The sequence below is a fragment of the Passer domesticus genome, chromosome 14, assembly GCF_036417665.1.
Source record: "Passer domesticus isolate bPasDom1 chromosome 14, bPasDom1.hap1, whole genome shotgun sequence".
Classification (NCBI taxonomy): domain Eukaryota; kingdom Metazoa; phylum Chordata; class Aves; order Passeriformes; family Passeridae; genus Passer; species Passer domesticus.
The window spans coordinates 18,528,883-18,555,636 of record NC_087487.1 but is presented as its reverse complement, the minus strand read 5'-3'; the positions used below and the strand labels follow the sequence as shown (position 1 = coordinate 18,555,636).

Sequence of the window (26,754 nt, the reverse complement as noted above, 5' to 3'; positions counted from 1 at the left end):
TGTGTGTCACTTTGGTAGCAGAGGGGCTTATTCAGCAGGAACACTTGACCCAAAATCGATGGCTTGGACTTGAGATTGTAAATTAAACAGCTTTTGACCAGAGCTGAAGATTTTGTACTGCAGAAGTGAAAATTCAGATAATGGCTCTTCTATGAATAATATAAAAGTCAGATTTCAACAGACAAGCTGGGATGGAGGAAAGGCAGGGATCATTTCACTATCACTCCATTCACAGGTACTTGGTTGTGCTGCCTGTCAGGTGAGATATTCCCTGAAAGCTTTTAATTGGACATTAACATTGGGTATTTGAATTGGTAACAGGGGTGGTACGACATGCTAAAAAAAAAAAAAAAGAAGAAGAAAAAGAAAAAAGTTTGTTTTTTCAGTCTGCGTGGTTGAGGTGAAGCTGAAGGAAGCTACTGACATATTTGCTGCTATGGATTTTGACAGAAAATTTGCAGGTTCACAGTCTTGGAAAGTGTTAAGTACTTGGATTGTCTCAGCTCTATGAATCTTCCCAGGAACTCAGTGTGCTGCAAGACAACTGTAAACAGCTTCAAGGAACCTTCAAGCCATCAGCTGGGGCATGTTTGAAACCACATGGTGTTTTTTAAAATATTATTTAGTGGTGCCAAAATTTAAAAGGCTTTAATTAGTAATTTAGCTGTAATATTTCACCTGGTGTAGTTCTGCTGCTACCCACTGGGAAATATCCCACAGAATGAAGGTATGGGGTGCTTATATGAGCTCTCAAAGGATGTCCTTTTGTATGCTGGGCTTTCCACAGTTATCTTTAGGGTTTGGTTTAAATCCATTAAACTCAAGGAGTGATCACCATGGGATGCTGGAGATGTGCACAACTCTTTGGGAGCAGCAGAAAGCAGCTGTCTGCTTCCTAACCTGTGTCCCACCTTGGAGCATGGCACAGCTCTCCACAGTGCCTGCCAATCCACGCCTCAAACCACTGGGATTAAACTGCAGAGCTCTGAGAGAAGCAGAGGGTGAACAGCTCCAGTGCTCTGTCTACCAGGGTATTCTTTCCTAAGTCTCTTCTTCCAAGAGAAATTCACATTCTATCAAAATGAGGGTGGATTGTCTGCTTGATGCCACTGTCCTACTGTTTCTACTGGGTAAAGGAAAACTCTTTCTTCCCACCCTAAATAAGAACCTGGATCTTTGGCCTGTAAAGCTGTCTTCCTTTAGAGCTCAAATGATGGATAATGATGTATCTTCAAAGTGTGTCAGCTTCATCTTTTCCCTTTTCCCTCTCAACAGTGTCTAGATATTATTTAAATCTTTGAAAATGTTTCCATAAAGAAAAAAGCCCCACCTAATTCTCCTTTCCTACACAGAGAACTAGGAGGCTTCATTTTGGTGAAAAAAGTCCCTTATTTTAGGAGTTATTTGCCAGATTCAGAGCTTTCAGGGCAAACTGCCAACCCCATGGTTTCTGCAGGCATCTGGGAGGTCACTGAACTGGTTTATAAGGAGTTATCATATAGTGATTACTTAGATGGCTTGTGGTAATGCTATAATGGCAGTTCAATTAATATGATAAGATCTTAATGGGTTGTGTAGAATATTGTCTTTTAATCTATGCAAAGAGCCAAGGGTACAGCAGAGGTTCATATAAATCTGACTAAAGCCAGACTACTCATGCCTCTCCCTTGCTAAACCCCAGCTTTTAGACCACTGCAGGCAGAGGAGTCATGTAGGACACTTGTTTTTCCCAGTGATGATAATATTGTTGGTGAAAATTCTACCCACAGAGGGGATACAGAAAGGTCTCCAAAAATAGAGGCCTCAGCTCCTACTGAGGGAAAGGAGATGCTTGATCAGCAAAGGAGTGTCTGACAGGCATATCAAAGGCCAAAAGAGTGACCTGTGGGCTGAAAAACATTTCAGGAGATTCAGCTAAAAAGTTGGGCTTTTTAGACAGAAGTTTTAACAAATCTGCTTTATTGAGCTCAGTTTGTGACTCCTGGACATGTTCAGATTTAGGGATGGCTCTCTCTATTGCAAACAAAAGTCAAATGCCAGAACCTTGTTTTTCTCACTTACCTTTCCCTGGCCCATTAGAAGTGTCTTCAGCCCCTGAGAATTCCCAGACCAGTTTCAAATCTGGGAATTGGGCACAGTCCTGTCATAGCAACTGGTAAGGGACCTTCCAGCTCTATTGCACACAAGTTTATCTGGGCTAACAAAAGTCATAAATCCTCATCTGTACCAAAGGGGTGTTATTGTAGGAACATGGCATTAAATAAGACTTGGTTGCTTAGTTTAGATATAATTATTTCCATTTAAGTTTGTATCACTGGAATGCAATGGGGCATGGGAATGTCTCAGCCAGCAGGGCTGTCAAATCTGAGTTTTTTCAGTTCATATTCACAGAATCATTTGGGTTGGAAAAGCCCTCTAAGACCATCAAGTCCAACCATTCCCCCAGCACTGCCAATGGACACTGACCCATGTCCCCAGGTGCCACATCCACAGGGCTTTTAAATCCCTCCAGGGATGGTGTCCCCAACACTGCCAGGGCTTGACAACCCTTTCGTTAAAGAAAATTTTCCCAATATGGAACCTAAACTTGGAATTTTTCTTTGATGCTACAGATTAATGTAAAGGAGCTGTGGTAGAAAAATTCCAGCAGGATCTGGGAGGGAGTGACTTTGGGCATCAGTTGTGACAGTTTTACACAGGGGAAGGGTAAGGAGGAAATACAAAGAGCTGCCCGTGGTTAAGGTGAACAACTGGGACACGGGTGATGAGGAGGAGATGGGAACCCACAGGGAGGAGAGGAGCAGTAGCTGCTTGATTCAGACCCTGAAGGCAAGAACAACCTTCCTGTGCTGAGAGGAGGGGATGGGTGTGAAGACTCAAAGGTTTGGACATGGTTTAATAATTCAGAGTTTCTTGACTCTGAAAGTCAAACATTTCTTCAGTGAGAGCCAGAACCATCCTGTCCTTAATGAAATGAGTTCCACAGTTCCAGTGGAGGGGACATGATCTCTCCAGCATGTCCAGGGCTATCACAGTAGGATTTCTTGCCCTTCTGAGTAATTTTGCTATGCCAAAAGGTGATGCTGAGCTTAGGCAGATGTTTTGCTGCTCTTCCTCTTCAGTGGTGAGGTTGTTCTTTCCACAGTTTGCACATGGGCTATGAATAAACAACAGCCTGGAGTTCTCAGAGAGCAAGGGAGCATTTACTCAATGGTTTTAAGCACGTTCCCTCAGCTAGAGAAACGTTCTGTCTTTATTCTGTTTTTCCACCTTGCCTTTTTATTAGGAAAGAGGACTGCATCTTTAATGCACTACTTTACAACCTTTTATGTAGAAAGATTAACAAAAAGGAACCACACTTAATTTAAGATGACAACTTAGGTTTGCCTCTGGATTCTTTTTTGGCAGGCGTTCTCTTAGTAAATTACATTTGACAACCTGAAATAAATTCAAACCAAAATTTATGCCTGCATTTGCTCACAGGGCTGTGGTTCATCAGACTGTGTGGTTAAAAAGCTATGAAAAGTAACAACTAATTTAAAAATTTATTTTTAGACAACCTACACGGACTACCGATGCTAAAACTTTGTTTAAGTAAAATCAGGTTTCGGAGCATGTGGAGGCAATTTTTCAGTTGATAATAGAGTTACTTATAGATGTTTGTGCAAGAAAAAAGAAAACAACATTACGAAACAAGAAGAAATGAGTCATAATGATGCACTTTCAGTTGAAGTTTAACACAAAAAAGGTTTTAGAAGCATAACCAAGGACATGGCATCATTGAAAATTTTCCCAAAGGAGAAGTCAATGTTAGCCGAGATTGCCAGAATTTACTTTAGCTATTACTATGGATGAATAATTATGCTCAATTCAGCCAGTGATATGGGTTCACAGCAGGTTAATTGGTAATAATGGGTTTCATTCCAAACAGTGAGGAATGATTTTTCAACAAAAAAAATGCTTTCACTGAGAGCTGAAGATGTCCTTGCTTTCTGTGCTCCACAGTCACAATAGCACGTGTAGGACACCCGGGCTCGGGGTTCAGGGAGCTGCCCCTGGTTGCTCCTGGCTATTGACAGGGGATGGAACAGGCTGAAGCATCATCTCAGCTGGGCAACCTTGGCCTGCTTTTAAAAATTATTTTCCTTCCTCCTGGCTAAAATTTATGTCTGGACCAAGGAGAACAGAAGGATCTTGTTAAAATTCCCCATGTAGACAGATCTTTATCTCTGTTGCAGAGGTGTAAACATAGAGGGAGGCATTTGAAGAAAAGAAACTTGCTATAAATTGGGCTAAGAAGAATTTTCTGTGCTTGTGCCTATGGAATAGCATGGGACTTCTCCATCCCTTCCTCACTGAACCATATAAATAATAATGAAGCAGAATAAGTCTATTGATTGTGAGCTGGCTGAGAAGAGGATCTGAGCTCTCAATTCAGAGCCTTCTCTCCCTTCAGCACCTTCCCCTGAGACAGGGCAATCATTTGTCATGAGCACACATCCCAGGAATGAGGAATATCAGTGTGTAGGACGGGAGAATATATGAACACAGTTCACCCTGGATAAGCCTCTTCACCTGGGTTACACCCCAAGTCATCTCCCTTGAAGTGTTTCATCAAATTCTTCCATCCTTCACCTCCTGTGGACAATTTCTCAGCATTCAAGTCCTTGTTTTCTCTTTGCTTCCTAAATTGTAGTTTCTGCATTTGAGGATCCCAGTGGCTTTATCAGAAACTCTCCAGACAGCAGGGAGTAAATCTCAATTTAAAAAAGAAAAAAGAAAACCCTCAATATTTAGTCCTTTCATTAGTTCAAAAAGAAGGAAAAAACCCCAAACCTCTGTATGCATGTTCAGAAGCTGCTGTGTCTAGTCCTGTTGGATTTGTATGCAAGTCATTCCATACAAAGAGAAGTTGGAAATACATTAATAGGACACTTCCAAGGTTGAAATATTTGGGCTGTTATTTTCTCCTCTGCCCTAACTGATGTTTCTTTGTAAAGTTCCCCAGAGAGAAAAATGCTGTTATAGTGTTTGGATTCTTCCCCACTTTGATGAGTCAGTGCCCCACACTCTGCCTTGGGATCTGTTAGGGCTGGAGCACATGGAGAGTCCATGGAGACAAGAACTGAATGAGTGATTCCCTCTCAGCCCCCTGAAATCTGGATTCACAGGGCTGTGGGACTGAGCAGTCCCAGCCAGGCTGGCCTGGCCATTCAGCTCTGCCAAAATATCCCAAAAATTCAGAGTATTACCTGTGAGCAGTGCCTGCAGCAAGGCATGGGAGCAGAGATACAAGGGCCCAAATTCAGGATGTTTAGACATAACAAGAGATTCAGCAGTGGGTCAGTTGGAAATGGAGCACACACCTGTGCTCTGCCTGGTGCTGGGAGGGCTCAGCTGGGAGCTCAGTGTCATTCTAAATATGAGTTTTAGACAGTGGGGAAGGAGGTTGTGACTTTGGTCCTCAAACTTTTTTCACTTAAAAGCTGGACTCAATGATCCTTCTGAGTCCCTCCACCTCAGACCATTCTGTGATTCTGTCATTATCCAGCTGGGCCTTTTATGCATAGTGTGGGCCTTTTCTCTGCTGAGCTTTTGACTGTTCTGTCTTTTGACTGTCCTGCTTACATTGTATTAACATTCCATAAATTTTGCAGATTTTCTTGTTGAAAATTTTCCACTGTTTTTATTTTTATTGTATTTTCTTCTTGATTTAGTCCTGTGTGATCTTTTTCCTTCCTTGCTGTTTGAGACTTTCATGCAGAAGGAGGTGTTTGTTAGCTGTCCTGAGGAAGGCTGGAGCCTGTGCTAAAAGTCTTCCCCATTTTTGTGGACACAGGTAACTCTGAAATACTGACCAGCACTTGCCCTTTCCTCTCCCCAGAGGTACTGACTGCTTTGCCTACCATTAATTACACCACCTGCAATCTCACCTTGGACTTTTAAAACCTTACCTGGTGTTTTTACTCCAAGATTGTCTCAGATACAAATTGCAGGTAATTATCTACATCCATCATCCTTCCCTGTGTTTCATTAAACATGGAATGGTTCTGCACTGCTGTCTTGACTTCTCTGTTCCATTTCCCTCTCTGCCCATCAGTGTCATTAAGGAATTTTTGCTTCCAAGGTCTTCAAAGGGCAGCTAGGATGAAGTCTCAGGAATTGGAGCACCACATATTGGAACAACACCACTGTATCCACCCAAAAGAATAAAACATCCAGCATCTGTCTTGGGTAGAATAACCTTTTGCTTCAGGCTTTTTCACTCCTGGGAGCTGTATTTTACCCTGAAGAAATATTTTACTGCTTTTGTTCCCTGAGTCTGCCAGCAGAGTGATATATGTGTATGTATTTAATATGCTCTCCATGCAGAATGCGAGGTGACCTATCCATCCTGTGCTCAGATTCAGGAGCCTGCCCCTGGTTTCAGTAACCAGGAAAGAGCTCTCCTCCACTCAGGGAGCCAGTTCCAGTCTGAAGGTGGTGAAAGTAATGAATTAAACCATGAGATTGTTCTGTGACTACAGGAGTGGAGCTTTTCCAAGTGCTTTCCTTGCAGTGTAAATCACTTGGATTCAGATCCTGAGCTTAACTGAATCACTCATTCCACTGAAGCTTTGAAACAATCCAAGGAATCTGCTCACTTCCTCAGGCAAGTGAGAAGGATAGCATGTGATGCTCTGATTTAGGAGCAGATCTAACACTTTCAAAAGTCCAATTAGAATCACGAAATTCTTTGCATTTGAATGCATTTTGAACAACACAATTTATATAAGAAATAAATCTATTTTGCAAATAAAGTTTCAAAATGTTGCTGCTCTAGCAGCTGAATGAGTCTTACAGATGTGACAGGAATGCTTTGAAATGTAGCAAAATGCTTTTTAGCCTGTTGAAGAGCTAGAAATTGCTCACATTAGAATAGAAATGGGTAGTAAATTTATATAATAAATGATGAGCAGTCTGAAGTGCGTGGATCAGACACTCAAATTAGTTTCTCTTGTAACTCCAATGAAATTTAAGTTACACAAAGGAGAAAAGGGAAGATGTGAAGCAGCACTTGACCAAGGTGCAAGGTCCTGCACCTGGGTCAGGGAAGGGGAGCATCCAAGGCCAGGCTGGACAGGGCTGGGAGCAGCCTGGGCCAGGGGAAGGTGTCCCTGCCATGGCAGGGGGGCACTGGATGGGCTTTAGGGTCCCTTCCCACCCAAACCATTCTGGGATTCTGTGAATACCTCAGAGGTGAGATTCAGTGGGATGCTGTGAACACCTCACTTGGCAGAATTAGTTTGAAAAATCAGGTATTCATGCAAATGAGAAAAATTATCCAGTGTTTTCTAGTCCAGATTCACCTGCATGCCTCCAGTATGTGAACAGTAAGGAGTGCTGCTTTGACTAAATGTAGCATTTTTAAAATCTCTTTTTATTTCTATAATATTTTCAACTTTGCAGGTGCTCTGAACCAGCAGTGATAGTGACAGCATGGTGATTTTATCAGCTGAAGAAGTGCTCCAATTCTCCTGCATTTCTCTATCAGGATGTGAATTCCTTCAACCATAAACCAGAATCCTAATTATTTATATATTGATTATATATATATATAAATTATTTCTGACCCACACTCTAGGAAATTTATTGGTGTAAAATCCACTTGTTGATTTTTATTATGCTCTAGGTGGTGGGAAAGGTTTTGATTGATATCCCACGATGATATTAATAATATTGTTTGTATATTTTAATGATTGTAACTCACTTAAATGAGGATATAGATATGCAATGCCAACATATTAATTTTGTAGTAGTACAAACATCTATTTTTTGTTAATGCAACTTTTATGTTCCCTTTTAATTTCATCAGCTGATCCTTGTGTTCGTGTGCCGGAGCAGGTGGAAGAAGCTCTGGAGTCATCCATCACAATTTACAAAAACTTTTCAGCAGGGTGTGGGCTGTCTCATGCTTGCAGAGAGGGTATCATTCACTGGCTGTGAAAGGAAACAGAGCCTTTCTCTGAGAGCAGCAGGAGCTGGGCTTCATTTATGTGGTTTTTTACCTCCTGATGGTCACAGAGTCCACAGAGTGGTTTGGGTTGGAAGGGACCTTCAACAGCATCTTGTTCCAACAGCATCTTGTTCCCCAGTTTCCTCTAGACCAGGCTGCTCCAGGCTCCATCCAGCCTGGCCCCGATCCTCATATCCCTTCAGTTTGAGAGTACAGCACAGCCTTATCTCACAAGGGAAGTTTAAATTACTTTCCTTCACCATTAAACAGCTGCCCTGGAAACATTTCTGAACAAAACAGGCGAGAATAGAAAAGGTTTAATTAGTCAGGGCCTTTCCATTACAATTTTGTGCCGGTGAGATTCTTTGTCATCTTCCCAATAACTGGTCCAGTTGAACAATTCCACTGATGTCAAACAGAAGGAAGTGTTTTTTTCATGCTCATGTTTATGTTTCTACATTACATGTGTGTATAACATTCATGTAACACTGTACACACAAAGTTGGATGGCCCAGATCTAAAACCAAATTACAGTGTTTGTCACTGCTACCAGGTAGAAATCATTGAAGCAGAACTACAAGGAAAATAAAAAGCAAACTCAGACATGGGGGTATTTTACTGGTATAAGTGTTGTTGATGGACATTCAGGTGTATCCTGCACAGCTGTGGAAAAAATCAATACCCAAGTTCCTTCAGTGCTGCTTGAAAAATTGTACAGTGACTGACACAGTGACTGGTTCACAACCAGCTTTGGAGGGCTGTGAGTCCACGTGTGCTGCTGATTTAGAGCTGTGGGCTCATTTTTTAGAAGGTGGTGGACAGAAAGCAATCAGTGAATTAGATTGTGAAAAAGTAAAAGGTTTGCAGCTCGTTTGCTGCAGAACTCTCCTTGGTCCTGATTTACCAACCTTCCTAAACTCTTGTGAGGTCTCTGTATCAGCTGTTCCTATGGAGCAGACACTTGAGTCAGCAACAAGAGCAGACACTTTGTGATAGGATGCTGTTAATCAGAAAACAATTTTGGCTTTTTGTCCCCTGAGGTGTCAGTTGGGCAGCAGCTGCAGTGGGGTGTGCACTGCAAGGTGGAACCTTTGGGAAGTGCTGCTGGATCTCTCAATCCTCAGACATGGCTCCAAGGAATTCATTTTTAAGAGAGTGATGGTTTGGAAGGTTTTAAACACAGAGATTTTATACATACTGCAATATAATAAATTATAGCTTACTTTGAAAAAGCTGATCAAATAATTGGTCATTACCAAAAATTTGTCTTCTTGGTACTAGTTAAGTAAAGGTACATGAAAAATCCCACTGTTTCCATACTAAAGAAGCAGGAGCTGAATGCTTGTTGAAAAAGAAATCAAATTGGTGGTTTAAGAACCACTGATCTGTAAAAATGAAATTTAAATTATATTCTACTGCATTTTTCACATTCAAGACATGGAAAACATATCTAGTATATTTCCAGTATCTGGCAGTTATTTGTGGCATTATTGGAACTTTCATCCCTGGAACACCAGGCCATATCCTTCACTGGAAAAAAATCAGTTTTAACCCAGTAATGACTTTGTTAAATACAGTGTACAATGCTCTTGCACAGGAATCCTCCTTTTATCCAAAGGTCTCAGAACTTGATAGCTCTGCCCATTAAAAAAGTAAACAAAACTTTAACCTTCCTTCAGAGATTCATCAGAAAGGTCAGTGCTCAGTTCCCTCCAATTTCCCAGGCTCAGCTGGGAGCTGATTAAAGCTGCCAGCTACAACTTGTCAGTTTTGTCAGAGACAACTTTATAAACCCTTTGTTATTCACTTTGCTGTGTGTTATAAATATATTTATCTTCCTCTGTCAGGCGTGGACTGGACAGGTGCTAAAGGAGCAGTTAAGCTCTAACATTAATCTCTCTAACAATGTCATTACTTAGTAACTCAAACCAAAACCATGGGCAGAATATTCAGGAATTTTCTCTAGTTCTTCTCACAGGTGACTGGAGTGGTTACGGGGAAAATGTTTCTTATTCCAGGAGGCTTCCATCAAGTCTGTGTCTGTAAAATCGGAATATGTGACTGGCTGTTATTTTGTGTCTCAGGAGAAATTTTCCTGAGCTTTCCTGGGTGTATTTGGGACTCAAATATTACCTGAAATCAGCTCTCTCACTTCCTTTCTGTAGTTGCTGAGGCTTGGCAGGCCTCTCCTACTGAACACGGAGATCACATTCTGCAGCTACAGGTTTAGGCATAATACTGTTGATCCTGCCTTCTTCCAAATCAAGTAGGACTTGTGGGTAAAACCAGGCTGTATAAAGTGAATTTAATCTAAGTAGAACTGTGCAGCCATTGGATGTCTTCAGTGATGTTCTGTGAACCTGGTTGTTTTTCCTCTGAGTTTGGTCTGGAAGATTTTTGCTGACAGAGGTACAGATGAAGCAATAAAAGGCTGTGTGCATGGCCTGCAGAATGCAGGAGCAGCTCCCGAAGGGGCTGGGCTGTGCAGGTTTCTCTGGAGCACTCCCAGCCCAGTGTCCCCCTGACAGCAGCTCTGAGCTGGGCTCACAGCATCAGAGGGAGGGCTGAGCACAGCCAATTGGCACTGCTTCCTAAATCCCAAAATACCAAACATGAAGTTACCTTTCTGTCAGAGCTCGTGCGCTGCCTTTAGGAGGGAGAATTCCTGCTCGCAGGAGAAGGGCTGCCCATCTCCATTGCCAGCATTTGGGTGGGAACTGACTCATTTTCACAGGCCTGTTCTTGATTAAGGCCAGGGGCCTTAATCTCTGCCTCTCTAAATGAGTTTAGGGGCTACAGTATGACATAAACTATTACAGACAGGTGTGTGGTAAAGCATTCACTGTTACTTCTCCTCTCAAAAGTCTGAATTCATTTCAAATCTTTGACATCTTGGAACTTTCTCAAGGACTGGTAACTACATATTGCCTTTCTCTAATAGTGGTGAGTTTCAAAAGGTGCCACCATGTGAGTCTGGAATGGACAAAAGAGCAAAGGGCAGAGTGTGGCCTGGGTGGGCAGCGGTGGAGGAGTGGCAGAGGGTCACGTTTAGAATCTTCCATCCATTAATTTCCTGTTCCTGCTTTGCAGTCTAATGCATTGTAACTGTGTGTCACTTGTTTTTTTTCATTTCTCAAGGGTCATGAACAAACAGCACCATTTTGGGATTTTTACAGCATTGCTGACAAATTCTCTGACTTTTGGACTTGTCTAGAATATTATTTCAAACTGCAATAAATTGCAATCTGTGTTGATATGCAGCACTTCTTCAGAGGCTTTATTGTGTTCTGCTCTCAGAGCTGGAAGATGTTTCTTTTGGTTACACTTAGAATCACAAGCAAAGTGAATTTAGTGGTTTAACAAATTCCCTCCTGGACTTTTCATCACCCAAACTGATGTTTGTAAGTTTGAACATGCTGTTCTCTGTAAGACAGTCTGTTCAGGAATCAGGAATGAAGAAAGACAAACAGAGGATTTCTTCCAGGTCATGTCTGAGTGAAAGTGTTAATGTGAACATGCTTGTAGTAGACTTTAGTTTCTAGTTATAATCAATACTTGACATATTTTTCCCATGATTAAATTAAAGCTGGGAAAGTGAGGTTTCCCTGAGGAGAAAACAAGTGGCAAAAGAGTTCATTGGTGATCTGCACCTAATAGAAATAAGTGCTATAATTGCCTCTACTCTCATTAATTTCTTTGTCCCTGCTCCCTCCCCCTGGCCTGGTGCCCAACAACTTTCTGGCTTATCACCCACATCAGAGAAAGGAGTTCACACACGTGGTCTTGCTTTTTCAGGACTTTACAGGATTCCTTAGGAGAGAGGTAAAGGAAAACTGTATTAGAGCTGTGTTTCTTCTGCATGATATTTCCATCAAAATGAAGAGGCATCCTTAAGGTTCCATGTCAGATCCACATGGAGTGAGAGCGTTTTCCTCATCAGGAGTGAGGACAGCCTGGGCTCCCACCAGCACAGCCAGGGACATCCAGGCTCCTGGAAGGATGGTTTATCCCCTAGAGGTTGGATTAGGAGTTAGTGCTTTCTTTGCCTTGTGTTGCCCTGTATTTGTGCTGGGGCTGGGTTTTACCCTCTTGAGCTTGAGCAAGGTGTGGGATGTGGATGTTCACCACACCCCTGGGCTGGCCCCTGCAGAGGTTAGCTCCTCATGGATCCTCCTCCTGCACCTCCATCCCCACCTGGGCACTGGGACTGGGGGTGTCAGGGACTGACTCACTTGGTTCTTTGAGGGCAGTTCCAGGAAAATGAAAACAGGAATCAAAATAGCTTGAAGAAAGACATCAAGTAGAAAAATGTGACTGGAACCTTTTAAAGAGTATTTTCTGGAAAATTATACTCAAGCCTTATCTTCCCCACTCCAGCAGTTTGATTAGATTCTGAATGAGCCTTTTCAGAGTCCTCCTGGCAGGTCAGCCAGAACTCACCTGCCTCTGGGAGCCAGCTGTAGCCTTATTGCTTTGTTTCTAGGAATAGAACTCAGCTATTGCTCCACCATTAATGATTTCTGCATCCTGAGTCTCTTTCCCTGTGACTTTTTGAAGGATTAACGTTTGGAAACAAATTATTCTTTTATACCTCACATTTTTTTAAAAGATTTCTTTTAGACCATGAAAATAATCAAACTGTTTTGAATCTGGAAAATTGATATATTAAATAAGATGTTTGGGCTTTTATTTTGAAATCAAACTTTCTTTGTGCATTGCTACTGAACTAGGAAAATCCTTTAGCAATATCTGGAAAATACAGATGTTTACTCAGTTTTTCCTGTGAAAAGTGTGAGAATGTTGTAATTTGTGCTCCATTTCTGAGGTACCTGCTAACAGACTGTAAGATCATGTTCCCATGCAAACTGAAAATTATGGTGGCTTTAAATTAAAATTAAGAACTCAATCTTTATGACATTAAGTCAGAGGCAGTCTAATGCTATCCTGCCTATAGTTATTTACAACCCAGATGTTTACAGAAAATGAACCAAGCTCTTTATTTTTATTTTTTTATGCAACTACTGTCTCCTCATTAAGTCCCTCCTCGGCGCTGGCCCACGTGGCTCTTTGAGGCAAACATTGTTTATGACACATCTCCGAGCTGATTCAGAGCTGAGCAGAGAGAAACTGGGAATAATCCCACTGCAAAAACAAGCAGCAGCTCAGGTGTTCAGCTACCAAGGTGGGAAATTGCTCTGACAGTTATGATGTTGTTCGATCTTTTTCTAACACTTAAACATCATTTCCTTCCAAGGCGTCACTGCTGCCGTGGTTCCCAGCACTCACCAGCCTGCCCTGTGCTGGGCATGCTGGGCATACTGGGCATACTGGGCATACTGGGCATACTGGTTGTGCTGGGCACTGAGCACAAGGGCCCACTGCAGTCTGGGCCAAAAAACCTCTCTAAAAATTTCCACAGATTATTTATCAAGCAGGAGTTCTTCCCTGTTGTTTATGCTTGAACATCTCACACTGAACCAAAATGAACATAATGAAACACAGGGAGCAGGTTTATCAAGCTGAGTTTCACTTTTATATACTGAATTATGAGCATCCAGCTATTAATGAAATTCTCTTTAGCCTCTAATTAATATGAATGCAGAACCCAGAGGTTGCATTTTTGCATTTCTATTTTCTAGATGTAAAGTTTTGATGATAAAAGACAACTTGATGGGATTAAGAAGAATTTGGTAACTTGAATGCTTGACTCTAGAATCCTTTGTATTTTTTTTCCCTTATTTATTATGTTTTGGGGGTTTCAGCTGGGAAAGATTTGAGATATCAGAGTTGTTGCCTGTTCCTTGCTTGCTCAAATAGCACTGATTAATCTGGGGGACTAATGAGCTTCTCAGTATCAGTGGGTTTTAATAGAGGAATAACTTGGTGACCTTGTGCACTGTAAAAACAGCAAGGAATTTAATACAGCAACTACAAAGATTAACTGCAATTAACTAAAATAGTGTGAATCTTTGCTGTGAGGTAGAGGCTCATCATTTGGATGTGACAGAGGAGAACTGGAGAGAGATCTGAGAGATCTGGTTGCAGTCAGGTTGGTTCCAGGATTGATTCAACGAGGTATTTTTGTGCAGAGAGGGAAAAATGTCAGAACCTTTGTACAAAGCAGTGTTCCTACAAGGCAGAGTGGGGATGGGAGAGGTCATGAGTGAACAGAAGAATAAATTTGGGAGGAAGAAAAAGAAACCTCTCTCATGTGAAAACTTGTTTATTCATGAACATCATAAAGGCCATAATTTTTTTGAGCTCACTCATGGTGCCAAAAATGGCAGCACGAGGAGCAACGTGGCCGAGAACAAGCATCAGATGTGAGGCTGTGTGATGTCACAGAACCATTCTGTCACTCAATGCCAATGATTTCCAGGGCTGATTGCAAGCAATCATTAATCACTTTGTATTGAGAGCAACCAGCTCCTTCACATCTGGGGCAAGAACAAGTGGCACCTATTTAGCCAATGTTCTGCTCTCAGCAATTTCACACGTTGTCTTTGAAAATAAACCAAACTGGGAGAGATGAATCAAGATTATATTTTTTTTCCCAGGAATTCAGATCATTGAAACCTTAGTTTACTTGTACAATCACTGTTCCCCACTCACACTGACTAGACTGTGCCAATGAACAACAGGAATTGTCCAATGTGGAATTGATGGGGCTGCTGTAAGAACACTGACAATTTCTGACTATTATTATACTTCTCTATGTGGTTATTAGAGAGAAGTCTGAGATCATATGACAGCTGTTCCTTTTTACTCACCTGCACTGGAAAAGAGTAATGCAAATCAGGTGTGCACTCAGATTATGGGATTAGAATAATCTCACCAAATCCAGGGGCCAGTTACTACACATGGCTGATATACAGCAAGAGCATTAGGATATACATTTCCCAATTTATATATACTTATCCCCAAAGCCAAAATGTCTTGGGAGATGGGACCTAATAGAATCTGCCCTGTGGTGTTAACACAATGTGTTTATTCTACCCTTCCTTTTTAGTTTAGAACCAGATTTATTAAATCACGTACGATGTTTCTGGTGAATCCTGCAGTGTTTCATAATAATGAGAAATTTCCCTTTGCCTTTCTCCTGTGCCTGACAATCATGAGAAGTTACTTAGACAAGTTACATCAAATTGGAATATTTTTAAATGTAAATGTTTCTCAATAGCTGGGGTCTCAGGCAGTCAAAGTGAGAGGTGGCAAAGTGCTGCATTTCTATGAGTTAATGAAATACTTTGCCTTTCTGTAATCGTTGTTCCCTAAGGATTGCAGTTGTTCCTTTCAAATCCTGCTTAATCTCCACAGTTATTTATTTTGTCAGTACCTTCATTCGTGATGGTTTGCTGTCAATCATCCATTGTCAAAAGAGAAGTGAATTTCATCAAATATTCTGTAGGTGCTGTCCCAGAGCTGAGGAAGAATTTACCTGCAGCCCTTGGCATTGTAAATGAGACAAAGCTCATTAATGATGTGGCTCATCTGCTCTAAGTGGCTCTGTCGGGCAGGAGAAAGCAGAGCTAAAGATAACTCATAACCCCAATGTCTTCTCAGAGTGGCCTAAACAATAGTCATTGATCTAAACATAAATTGCAGTTATTACAGACTTCATTTTTTTTGTGGTACATAATTAGATAATTCTCCAAAGAACTTTTTATCACAAGCATTTTCATTAATTAATATTAAACGTCATTAGCAGTCAACTCAGCTTGATCAAAGGCAGATAAGTTGCAGCAAGACTCTGAGAAATAACATACCATTTACTAATTATATTATTGATTTTCTGGTCTGAAGCATCCTCATTACAAGTGATCCAAAGTGGACCTTGCTGAGCCTGCTGGGGGTGCTTTGAACACGAGGAGTCGCTGGCAGCTCTGAGCCTCCCGCGCATAAATCACTCCTGGGCCTGCTTGTGCATCTGTTTTCAAAGGTGATGCTTTAATGGACTCTGAGAGCTGCAAAAAGGGTGTTCTGTGTGGCTCCACATGAAAGAGGGAAGAGATTTGGGGTTTTTTACTCCTCATTTTAATCATTCGGAAAAGATTTTAGATCTGTAGGCGGATACTTTTGAACAGTGGAAATAATGTGGCATAGTTGATTTTAATTAGTAGGCCAGCCTAAGACAGGATTTCCCATAGCTCCCTGTGACTTTTTTATTTTTTAAATGAGTTTTTAGTACTTTTTTCAAAGTTAATGATACATTCAGACTTTCCAAATTTTAATTTCATGTGAAGGCAAAAACAGAAAAAAAAACCAAACCCAAAACAAGCCATGAGGTGAATATTTGATTAGAACAAATGTGGATCTGAGCAACAGGAGCAACCTCAGATGTGTCTTATGTAAGTTTAGTGCTTTCATAGGAAAATGAAAAGGAATTGAGATCAATGACATAATTATGAAACGTTACTCTTACCCTTAATTGCTTATACTTAAGAACATGAAAAGCCTAGATTTTAAAGTATGTGTCTGTGTATGTGATTAGCCTATTCAGTTGCATGAAATTTCAATTTACTCTCAATTCATGATAATAAGGTGAGATATTAGTAGTAAATATTTTGTTTAAATTGTGAAGTTTGAACATCTTTTAGAGCTAAACCACTATCCAGACTCCAGCTGGCCTTTTTGTGCCTGTTTTCATTGGGGTGTTAAAGGATTTTAACTAAACCCTTCAGAGGAGTAACTTACAGACAGACAAAAGTCTTGGTCAGAGTCAGTAGTCTGAAAAAAATAAAGTGTCTGAAAAATGAGAAATTAACTGTAATTTTAAAAAATCAACTTCCGATTTTCAGATTTTAAGGTCTTAGAATAACATTCTAAAAACTTCTGACTGCTCTGGTTCCCACCTACTCATTCCTACTCCCACCTTCTGTTTGACTTCCTAGTTAGCAAATCAAAGAATTGAAACAGGCTGAGAAATGAATGTCTGGGCTGGTGGGTGGGCTCCAAGCTTAAACAAATAAACAGACGAGCAAAACACATCCTATCCCTGCATCTGTTTGTGCCTGAGTCTGCTTTGGCACAGCATGAGGGGTTTCATTCCCCAGCAGATGAGGAGGACACGCTGCGCTGTCTTTTCCACTTGGTAGAAAACCCAAAGGATATTTCAAGGTGTATTAACAGCACATTCCTCAAAAATCAGTGTAAGGAGCTATTCTATATAAACCAGTAATCAGTGATTTATTCAGGTACTTTGGTGTTGTGGTTTTCTATTTACCCCTTGTGGCAGTTTTTTAATTGAACAGTGATTCCTCTGGCTCACACACAGCTGTTAAACATCTCCAGCTTTGTGTGGCCCAGCTATAGCAGCAGTAAATCATGGAAAGAGTTGGGTTAGGATGAGATGGGCTGGAGTTTAGCTTCTCTGTATCTGAAGAACGGAATTCTATGAAAGGAAGCAATGCCATGGAAGAAGGAAGGAGGAAGAGGTGGTGAGACACAAGAGTGTGTGCAGGCTACTGAGATTCCAGTGAGTGGCCAGAGGAGAGTTCACAATCACCTGTCCTGCTTCCACTCAGACATTTTCATGCACAGAGAAAACTTGTTTGTTCTGTGGCAAAGGAGGGATTGCTAAATTATACAATCTTGACCCTTTGCCCTGTAGCTCATGGCACTCCTGGAGTCCCAGCAGGTGCTGGAATTCATAGCTAAGAGCATGGAAACTGCACCGGTTCCCTTGGAGACCGAGTGAGTTGGGTTGAAGTTTAAATAAATAGAGATACAATTGCCTGTAGTGAGTTCTCTGAAGGGGATGTGGCAAGTGGCTGTTGATCTGGGAAGAAGTTGCCATAAAATTCTAAGTGGAATTCTGCAGAGGGATTATGGACAGCAGTGTGTGAGAGAACAACACCTAGAAGATGATGGTCAGAAAAAACGGCTGAAAGGGGAAACAGGACTCACAGCAGGTACCTAAAGAACTGGAGCAGGTGGAAGAAGGAGAATAATCTGTGGGGAGTTTAGAAACCCTTCATTACTGCTGTGCTCTGCAAGGGAGAACAACATCACCTCACACGTACAAATATATACAAATACAAATAGAAGTTTTCCACAAGTGTGGTGCTAACCAAGCCAAAAGTCTCAAGGCTTGTGCTCTTTTCCTAACTGTGCTGGAGCTGGTGTCTGATGGGAGAGGAAAATTGGGAGCTCCTTGTTTCCTTACAGCCAGCACCTCATGTGCCCACTTTGTGGAGAGGAGGACTTGGGTTTGGTTGGTTAGCCGGGCAAGTTGTGCTTGCTCAGAGAACCTCAACACACAGTGAGCTCTGTTAAACTTTACACAAAGTTCAAAGCAATATAAGCAATTTTTAGGCTCTGATTTTTTGGCCTCTGCAGAGAGATTGATAAAGGGCTGGTAATGAAGTGCTGTTCTTGGTTATCTGAGAGCAGTGGAGCTGAGAGCAAGCTACAGAGAGGGCTCAGTAAGAGGACTCAGCAGATGGTACATGTGAAAAGAACACAGAGAGAAAACTGTGCTTGTCTTACCTGGTAGGAAAAAAACCTTAATTAGTACATTTGAAAATGAATGAAAATAAGTCCCAAAATTTCCCCATAAACTCTCTCTTTTATAATTTTCATTAACCTTTTTTTCTCAAAAGAGTTAAATAAGGTTTTAGTGTCAAAGTTAGGAAGAGGGGGAAGAGGAAGCCAAGGCATTTGCACACACCAGTTGTTCAGGTCTGATTTGGTCCGTAATGGTTTTCCCAGCTCCTGTTTTCCTGCCAGCAAACAGACTCTGGCTCTAACCTGAGTAGCTCCAGTGCCATCTGCATCGGACTGAGCTGGCACATCCAAATTCTCCCCAGATTCAAACTGGCACAGTGAACTCAATGGACTTCAGCCATTTACACCAGTGGAGACTTTGGCCCTTGCATCTTCTTTGCCTTTCTTCCACCTAAGATACTCCCTTGCAATCCTGCAGTTCTCTGTGGGTTTGCTCTTTCTGATGTGTTTATGAGTGTTCCTCCCTTGACTTCTTGACAGACATTTTGCACAGTGCCCTGTTACTGTAAGCCAGGTGCTTTTATCCCTAATGAAGAGTTTCCTGGAAAAGGAAAAAAAAAATAAAATAAACAATAGATAAAGTAGGTCATGGAGACAGCAGAGTCAAGAGCTTTGCATAGTGATGTAAAATTAAATAAGGCTGGGGTCATGTTCTCGTTTATCTCTGCAGTTACTGCTCTAACTGGTCTGTGATGGTTCCCGGAAAGGTGAGGAGATTTTGGAGGACTCTTTAGATCTGCTGGGAGTTTGGGGCACACAGAGGAGGAAGCAGACACAGAACTGTGGGACCTGGCTGTTATCAGAGAGCATTTTCAGCTGCTGTTCTTGCCCATCTGAACCCCCTGAGACCCCTCTCAGTGCAGGTGCAGGGGCCTCTGTGGTGGTGTAGCCTGAGGGCCACCCTCAGTGGTGCCCACCCTCTGCTGGGTGCTTGAGAGATCCAAATTTAAGTCTGGATTGCAGAGATATTTTACTTCTTGCAGTGCCTTTCCCTAGCCCAGATGCAGCCCTTGATGCCCAGCACTCCTCCTGCCTGGTTCAGAGTGGAATCCAGCAGGGATTGCAATGATCTTCCTCACTCACCTTCTCCATGGCATCAGCTTTGTGTCCTAGCAAAGGGCACACCTGTTCAGCCAGTTTTCCATGCAGGATGCCTGAATCTGGCAGTTTATAGCCAAGCACCAGAGTAACCAGCCTGATTCTCACAGATTTGTGCATGCTCTGAAAACCAGATAAATTTTGTGGAGCTCTAACTTGAGGCTTTGATTGAACCAAATATCAATCCTCCAGTATTGACAGTGTTCCAGATGTGTCTGTAAGAAACACAGGAAAGCACAAAGGATTATTGCAGCTTCTGAGGAAACCTCTTGTATTTCAAGTAAAATTGGCAGTTTTTACGTGGCCACTCTAATGCTTAAGCCATTAGAAATCTAAAAATTGATTGAACGTTTATCTTACACTTACCAGACATCCACAGAAAAAGTTATGTTCTGTCTGGGATATCAATGTTTTTAATAGCTATGAAATTAAAAACTCTTAGATTAAGGTTTCAAGAGGCTGAGAGGGGAATGGAATTCAGGAGGAGGAAACCTGTGTGCTGCTGTAATAGGGAGTGCCAGGGAAGATAAAGCTCAGGGAAAAGCCCCAGGAGAAGAGCTGAGGATGATGAGCTGTTGCACCAGTGGGGTCAGTAAAGGTGGAGATGCAGAGGTAGCAAACATTATTTCCTTTCTGCCTGGTTAAGATACTGAAGATAAAAAGTTTTTCCCTGTCTGCAGTATTTTTTATAAATATATCTTTAGTTTCAGCGTTCATTTTATTCCAGTGTTTGGTTTTGTTTTAGTTGAATTAGTACTTCGAAAGTTCAAGGAATTCGCCAGCTTTAAAGCTATATTGGAAAAACTGAATCTGGATTTGCAGTGCAGCTCCAAGGCTTGCAAATCAGCCTTCTCCCATAAATACTGCACTGTTTCTGGAAAAGAAGAGATGGGTCTTTAAATGAAATATGAGCTGTAGCACTGGGATGTGATGGTGCTGCTGTAGATCAACAGCCATCAATCTGTGTTACTTAATTTGTCCCTGGCTCAGCTGTTGACTGTACTTGGGACTTTTTTGCTGTTTGCTTCATTTTATTTTCCTCTGAGATAAATGAAGACAAAAAGAAAGGGTCAATTGTTCTTGACAAATAGAAGTAATTTTTTAAAATATATAACCGTAAAGGATATTTTACATTTTGAAACGGCTTTTTTTTTTTTTCTGACTTTCACAGCTCACAGTTAATTTATTTCATGGTGTGTCTATTGAACATCCTTTTATTTTATTGCTTGTTACTCTGATTTTCAGGTCAACTTTATGTGCACTCTTTAAATGCTGTAACAAAGTTGAGGTGTTTAAACTAAATATTTAGAGACTTTATTCCTGGGCATGGCTGTAACACTCGGGTTGCTCTATTTATCCTGGGTGTTCTGGAGATTTGAGGCCTTTGTCACTCTAAGTGTCTCAGGAGGCATATGCTGCAATTGTTTGCCATCTAGCACATGGGCTGGGTGGGTGGCTGGGTGTGAGCTCAATTCAAGCTCATTTGGCTTCTCAGTGATGAGCTTTTTGATGAGTGTCAGACACCTTCTCTCCTGATGCAATGTCTGTGGAGGCTTCTCTGAAAAGGCATGGGACAGGGAATATAAATACACTGTTCATCAGGAGCCAGAGTGACTCCCCACACAGATTCCAGCAGCTTTAACATTCCACTAAGTGAGAGTTGTGGCAGCAGTGGCGAGGACAGAGCCTGGCTCCTTCCTGCCATCCCTGCTGCAGCTCTGTGCTGAAATCCTTCAGGGCCCAGGGTTTTGCCTTTGCAGCCTTGCAGCACCAAGCTGCTTTGGGCAGAGATGCCAGTGGAAGGTCAGCCCCTGTCCCTGGCAGGGCTTGGAAGGACAGCTCAGGCTTAGGCACTACCAGGAGCACAAAAATTTCAGTGGGCTTGAGTTTGGATTGATAACTTCAAGAGCCAAATGTTCAACGGGCTGGCTTCCAGTTTTACACTGGTAGGAGAGTATACAAGTGCAAAATTATGGGCAGAACATCACAGAAAGTCTTTTTCCAAGCTGACCTTTCTGAAAAGGAGCCAGCAATTATGTGGATTTGGGCACTGGTTCAGCAGTGTTTTTAGGTGTTGTTAATGCAATATTTTCATTATATTCTGCTGGACTATCGATTAACTGTTCAATTATTTAAGAAAAAGAAGTTTGGCATTGTAGTGAATAATAGCTTTTTGGATGGGTAGGTGTGCTTTGCACGAGTGTTCATGGAGTTTGTGTAAGAACTGACAAAATCCAGTCTGCACCTCTTTGTATGCTGATGGTAATCTCCTGGAGTGGATGGGCAGTGCCAAACATGTTTGCACATTGTTGCTTCAGTGTATTAACACTTCTCAGTTTGTAACGAGCTTGTTCTCAAAGCACGGGGCAGGTTGGCCAGTCCTCTTCCCCTGGGGAAGAAATTGAGAGCTTGCATGTCCTTAATTCCACCTGAAGTTCCAGAGCCTGGGGCTGTGTGTGGGCTCAGAGGGAAAACACTGGATGCAGAACCTGGGGGGAATTTGAGCCCCCTCAGCCCAGCCCACTCTGCTCAGCCAGTGCCAGGCCTGGAATCTTTGCCAGTGGGATTTTAGCAGGGGCCCAGACACATCCAGCAGCCTTTGTCTTGATAAACATATTTCATTAGCCATAACTGAAGTAATTGCCCAGATTCCTTGCCTCTGACACATCTCTGTGGTATTTTGACCCAGTTTTCCTCTGAGAGCACTGGAGGAACAATCTTGAGCTTCCAAAAATAACATTTGATAGATTAAGCAGCACTTACTTCATTATTTATTCTCACTTAGCTGTGGCCAAGCTCCTGATGACTCCAGAAGTCAGCTCCGAAAAGCGCTGCTAGCACTGGAGCAGATCTGCAGACTCCATAAGTTATCCCTGGAACTGTAACAATGTTCTCTCTAGCAAGCACAACTCACACTGATATATTTTAGAGCTCAGAAATTTAAAGCAACTTAAGAGATTTGGATGTTCACATCCCACTGAAATCAGCCCCTCAGCCCAGTTTTGGAAAACTGAGCAGCTGTGGTTCAGAGTATAAGGGAGAGCCATGAGGGCACTGCAGCAATTATGACCCTGGTGAGTTTATTCAGGCTTTAAAATAGAGCCTCTAAAATGAGATCTCGGAAATGGAACTGGTTCCTGTGTTGGGACTGAACAGCACCCACTTCACAGGATGGTGCAGCAGAGGTGCTGGCTGTGGAGAATGAGCACACAGGACTCAGGATTTCCCCATAAACTGTGAAAATCTAACACTTTGTGTTTATTCTTTCGTTTCCCAAGTCATGTTAATTGCATGTTAATTCTTGTCTCCTGTCTCCTGCATTAATCGTGCAAGGTGCCAGCACAGGGAACACAGCAGCCCAGGGCACAGTCTGCTGTTTCTGCTACTTCTTCCATCACTTGAATTTCTCTGTGCTCAGATGATAAGAATCACATTGTCAGTGCTTTTGTATTCAGTACCTGATCCTTCCTGGAAGAGTTTATCTGTTTAAAACAGCTTTAAATTTTCATTAAAAAACAAACAAAACCACAACCTGTCACTGGCAATATTTCTGTTGGTCATGACAACAACTTTTAGAGGTGACTAGTGAGGTTGAATGAATTTGTTCTTGACTGCCCAGATTAAAACAAGCTGTTCTGAGCAGGTATCCTGAGCTCTGCAAATTATCCAGTCCTTTCATGGTATCTCAAGTTATTAATCATAAATGGAGGCATCCAAAAAACCCTGATCAGTTTTGAAACTCATGGCCTCATTTAGCTTTCATAACAGCTTGTTTCGAACAAAATCTGATGTGGAGCCAAATGAAGTGTGTGTTTAAATGATCCCTTGCCTAAACTATCATGAAAATTTCAGATGGGATGAGAAGAAGGAATGCCACCAAGGGCAGCTTGTTGGAAGCTTGCTACTACTTAGAGACTAAAATAGTGTAATCAGCAAACACTCCGTCACTTTAATGCTTCTCCAGAGAAATCCAACTTTTTGTTTCCTGGCTCAACAACTCTCTTGCATTTTCCTCAATTGCTCCCACACAAATACTAGGATCCATTTTCATTTTGGCACACCTCATTTTCCTGTTTGGTAGGAAAGAGAATTAAGAACAGAATTATTTATCTTGATGCATGTAATAAATTTTTCAAGAATCAACATGGCTTTGTAAAGCCTTCTTAACCTGTGAAAGCTCTTCAAAGTAAATATGAGCATCAAGAAAATGCAGTTAGATTTCCAGAAGGCTTTTGCAGGGTCTCACATCAAAATTCCTGAAAGAAACTGGACTTTCTTGTTGAGATATCAAAGAATGAAAAGTCTGTATGGGAACAAAATTAGGTAGGAAATGACAGGAAACAAATTTCTGGAGGCTGGGAGGGTGTAAGAGGGATGTGTTACATCCCCCGTGTTCTTCCACTCCTTCTGAGCTCTTGCCTGAGAGCAGGATAGTAGGATTGGTCTCAAATAGCACAATTATGTTCTGTTATCTAATTATTTTGAAAGTTTTGTCCCATTTCTGCCTTGATTTGTTTCCACACCCCCAAATACATTTCATCTGACCCAGTTTTCTGTTTTCCCTGATTGCTCACAGGGCCAAGAGACCTCCCAAGAGCTTTCTCCCACTCCCCCGTTGATGTGCCCTGTGTCTCCATGTGCTGGGGATCTGTAAAAACAGGATCCACTGGGAATTTTTAGCACTTTAAGGTAAGACTTTGTAAGATGGCTCTTTGCTAAATGAGTCACTTGGAAATTTGTGGGGAAAATTCAGCCTAGGTTAACTGAGTGCATAAACATTTAGACTTTATGATCTTCAGAAGTACAGAAGGATTAAAAAAGGTGTTTGCTAGAGAAAGACACCTCTGCTTACAGCTAGACACAAAATTGGGGGATTTTTTGCTTGGTTTAGAGCTCACTTCATCCCAAATTGAGGGAAAAACATTCAATTTAGAACTCTGTCATGGACTGGAAATTCTTTTTGAATTTCATGTCAAAATCATGTTATGAAATATTTTATGACAGAGATGTCAAAATGAAATGTTTCACTACTTCAGGCCCTGAACAGGAAAGTCTCCAATGGTCATTTTTAGTTAGATTTTCTAGCCTGTCAGACACGGAAGCAGAGGAGAAATTGAACCTGTAAGTTTTGGGTTTCTTTTTTTTTTTTTCCTTTGGCCACCTAAAGTACACACTGGTCTTTTTTTCACAAGAACATTGCCAAAACCAAGTCTTCAATGTCTAGAAAAAGCTTTATAGGATATTTATTTCACCCAGAATCTCAAAGGATTCTTTGAGATCTTATTTTCTTTGCAGGTAGGTCCTACTCTCAGGGGTGCTGCTTTCTCCCCACTCTGATGTTCATGAAGTTTAAAGGATCATCTGCATCTCGAGGTCTCTTTGCAAACCCCAGCACAGTTTCCTCAAAGAAGGTTTTTTGTAAAGCAGCTCCACAGACAAATAAATTAATGATTTGCCACCTACTAGATTTTCTGTAGCTAGAATTTGGAGCTTTCCTTTCTTTTGTGATGGAAGCACTGACTTGTATCGGTATTGTAGATGAAATATGAAATTTTTCAAAAAGGAGGAAGATAGGAGAAAATGGCCTAAGGAGTAGCAGATACCTCATCAGTTATAATTACCAGAAAGAGACTCTTGTGAAAAACCACCTGGCTGTCCTTTGGATTGAAAGACTCTTCCCAAATTTTGCCTAAATTGACTTCTTTCACTTCTGAAAAGAAAAATCAGGCCTGGAGACACAAAAAGTTCAGAGTCCATATGGGGATTGTACAGACAACCATTGTGACATTTATTTTGGTGTTCAGCCCCCAGGCTGCCTGTCCTGGGAGAGTGGCAGACACTGGAAATGTTGCAGTAATTTGGCTGTAGCTTTAATGAAGGTACAGGCATTGTCCCCCTCAAGGCTGGTGATGCCTCCTTGGACAATCTGCCCCAAACACTGCAATTGAGGCAGGAATTTCCTGTGTGCTGTGGTGAGCAGGGAAAGCTGAAAGCCCAGCATTAGATATCATTACTGGATTCTTTTTTGATATTGGTTTTTAATATGTGTGCTCCTATTTTTAGAGTTTTATTCTGACTCCTTTAATAGCAACCATTCCATTTTGGTGCGAGGACTTTTCTATTAACAGTGATCAAAGTGAAATATTTCATTTGAGTTACAAAAAGAGACACTTGAGATGAATGAGGTTCTGCTGGATTTGGGGAATTGGATGGTTCTGATCTTCGATCTGACTTACAAAGTTAGGAAGTTAATGACACAAAGCAGCTCTCTCACAAACAGATAATAACAGAAATTAGCAATAAAAGTTTGGAAAACAGTTTGGAACCTCTTTCTAATACACAGAAAAAAATATTCTGTGTGCTATTAGGGCTTATAAATAATTCTTTGACATTTGTTTGATTTAAAAACTAAACTGAGGCGTTATTTCCTTAGGAACAAATTGAGGTCTCTGAGAACTACAGAATTCAAATATGGGGCTGCTTTAGACCTCATTCTCTTTAGAATGAGTGAGGCAGCAGGGCTCTATTCTCATTTATTTTTATTTTGTAGGGAGCACTTTAATATAAAGGAGATATAAAATTCAATATAAAGAATGGGTAATTTTCAGCAAGAATGAGTGATCTTAAGAGCCTCTTTCTCAGCATCTGGTGTATTCTAAGCAAATCTTTCTTGAAAGTTTGCTTTCTGCTGAACTCAAGGGCACTGGCTTCAGTTAGTACTGAAGAAGAAAAAATTGGAGTGGGGGAGAAGTTTGATTTCTAGCTTGAATTAATTATTATTTACCTTTCAGTTCCTGATAACTGATGGAAAGCAAAGGCAGGCAATGAATTACTGATTTAAAGTCAGGCTGCCTTTCTGTCTGTAATTAATGTAGCACAGACCCAGGCTGTTGATGTTCTCCAGAAGTTAACAAACTGAGCACAGAACTGAGTTTAGATTTAAGCCCTCTCTGAAGAATTGCATTTCCTGGAGCAGCTTTGCCCACACCTGCCCATCAGAAGGAGCTTTCCTTTAGCCCCACTTGCTCAGCCCTGCCCTGTACCAAAGGTGCAGAGGATAAAGAAGGAGGGTAAAGTAAATTACAACCTGGAAATACAGTGCCAAGACACACTTATCCCCTTGCTTTGGCCTTACTGCAGTGCTGCCCAGTGTC

The 26,754-nt window shown here is 41.5% G+C and overlaps 1 protein-coding gene across 7 annotated transcripts in view; it reads left to right on the top strand.

Annotated features, from left to right (window-relative positions):
• Window positions 1-26,754, top strand: part of MEGF11 (multiple EGF like domains 11) — a 267,348-nt gene that overhangs the window by 49,901 nt on the left and 190,693 nt on the right. For all 7 annotated transcript variants that reach the window (XR_010347592.1, XM_064388956.1, XM_064388959.1 and 4 more), the window contains one exon: window positions 24,177-24,289. The gene's annotated coding sequence lies outside the window, so the exon portion shown is untranslated. The remainder of the gene's footprint in view (window positions 1-24,176; window positions 24,290-26,754) is intronic.